The sequence below is a fragment of the Ochotona princeps genome, chromosome 17, assembly GCF_030435755.1.
Source record: "Ochotona princeps isolate mOchPri1 chromosome 17, mOchPri1.hap1, whole genome shotgun sequence".
Lineage (NCBI taxonomy): Eukaryota > Metazoa > Chordata > Mammalia > Lagomorpha > Ochotonidae > Ochotona > Ochotona princeps.
Window position 1 is genome coordinate 31,497,082 of NC_080848.1, and position 2,530 is coordinate 31,499,611.

Below are 2,530 nucleotides of genomic sequence, written 5' to 3' on the forward strand. Positions count from 1 at the left end.
TTGCGCTCTCCGGAGAGCCAATCCGAAGGCGGCAGGGGGATTCGTGGAGTGACGTATCCAGACTGGCCGGCAGAGCAGCCAATCAGAGCCCGAGCGAGCGTCGGGGTGGGCGGGCGGGGTTGCAGCCGCTGACGCCTGCTGGCGATGCCCCCTCTACACTGAACCTCGCGTGTGAGGGTCCACGCTCCGCGCCATGTTCCCCAGGCACGACGGCCTGCTCTCTCGGACTTCTGCATCGGTTCTAGGCGGAGGATTTTTGCCAGTGCCTTGTCGTTTCACGGTTTGGAAAAGGCATCTGGGCGGATTGCAGTGTGCTGGCGCGGGATGGATAATTTCTGTCGTCCCACAGTATTTCCAGGGCCGTCACGGTTGCTCAATTGACTAAAACTTCGCCTTGCTGGGCCGGCATCCCATATGGAGACCGGTTCGTGTCCCGGCTGCTCCGTTTACCTTCCAGCCTGCCTGTGACCTAGGAAAACAGTAGAGGATCTATTCCAACGCCATGGGACCCTGCACCTGCGTGGGAGACCCAAAAGAAGCTCTTGGCTTCCGTTCCTCTCAGCTGTGGTCTTTGCGACCATTTGAGGAGTGAACTAGCCGACGGAAGGTGTTTCTGTATCTCCTCCTATCTGTATATCTGCCTTTCCAAAAAAAAAAAAAATTTTTTTTTTTAATCTGTGACTTGGAAACACCCAGAGGAATCTAATAACAGAGATATCTTCCAACATAAAAAGCAAACACCAAAGACCCACTGAGGCAGGGACCCTAACCCAGATGGGCTGAATGAGGTGTCCCAGGGTTGGAGCCAGGCGTGTGTATGTAACTGAATGTCCCACTAGTGATTGAAGTAAGCGAGTGGTAGATTAGGAGGACAAGTTAGAGCCCAGCAGAGGATGATAGCTGGCTGGCTGGGGGTCCAAGGCACTCTGGAGAAAGGGGAGAAAGAAAGATTTCTAAGAATAAGGGGTTCTGTGGTCTGAACCGCTCTTTGGAAAACTGCAACAATGTTCAGAAAGTGAAACAAGAGAAACTGTTGAGCAGGCCCAGGTACACCTTAGGAAGTCCACTTGTACAATAGACCGGCAGGAGAAGTGGCAAGGTGGCATCTGCAAGGCAAATGGGAATTGTGCTGAGTGTCATTAAGGAGAAGTAGAAGGATGTGAAGAAATACAAGGGAAGAAGAGGGGAAATCAAAACCTCTTCTGAACCACAATTCAGGATCTTTGTACTTTAGGGATCCTGCACCTACATGGGAGACCCGAAGAAGCTCCTGGGCTCCTGGCTTCAGATCAGCTCAGCTCTAGCCATTACAGCCATTTGGGGAGTGAAGCAGCAGATGGAAGATCTTTCTTTCTCTGACTCTGCCTTTCAAATAAAAAAATTAGTCTTTGTAAAACATTAATCAGAGAAATGACATTGAGATTCAGTTATGAAAGGCATAAACAAATGGAAATACAAGCACACAACTGTTGACTGGTTTGATTTGGGGGAATAGATGTGTGAGAGAGCCTGTGGCTGCTGGAACACATCAGCACAGACTCGGTGACTCAAACATCAATTCATTCTTCAGAGTTCTCAGACAACTACATGGTCAACATGAGTATCACCAAACTGAACGCAGGCTTGGTGGGACCACGCTCCCTACCAGCGCTCCTGCTATCTTCCAGCTGCTGCTCTGTCTCCCAGACCTCACTGCTCCTCTGGACCTGTGTTTGCAATTGCCCTTTAGTAGAATACATGTGCTTGTGTTTAAGACACTCCAGCTAATCTAGGCTATTCTCCATCGACCTGGCTTAATCACAGCTGCAAAGGCTGTTCTTCCTTATCAAATGACATTTGTGGGTTTATTGTATTGATAACAGGTAGCCCATGTTTAGTTCACGACAAGAAACTTGAGCCAGTTTAAGGAGGCCACTCCTATAACTGATTCTCATCTGTTTTTACTATTAATTACTCTTTTAAAATATTTTATTGAGAGGCTCAACACGATGGCTCATTGGCTAAACCCGATTTGCCTTGCAAGCAACAGAATCTCGTATGGGTGCTGGTTCATGTCCCGGCTGCTCCATTTCCCATCCAGCTCCCTGCTTGTGGCCTGGGAAAGCAGTCGAGGATGGCCCAAAGCCTTGAGATCCTGTACCCGTGTGGGAGACCCCAAAAAAGCTCCTGGCTTCAGATTGACTCAGCTCCAGCCACCGCGACCATTTGGGGAGTGAACCAACAGATGGAAGATCTTTCTGTCTCCCTCTCTGTAAATCTGTCTTTACAATGAAAATAAAACATTCTTTAAAAAATTGGAAGTATAGTTCTGCAAACGAAATTCACCAAGAATGGACCTGATGCTCATTCTCTCAGAGGTGGGAAGGGTAACTACAGCTTCTCCCTTGAAAAGTCCTGAATTTTCCAGTGGTAATGACCTCATTCACTCCCAGAGGTTAGACCCTTGCCTGCCAATCTGCTCTGCCACAGTCTCTTCTCAGTCTTTATCAGCCTTGCCCAGGCGGTCAATGTTATGAAGACTGGGGGAGTC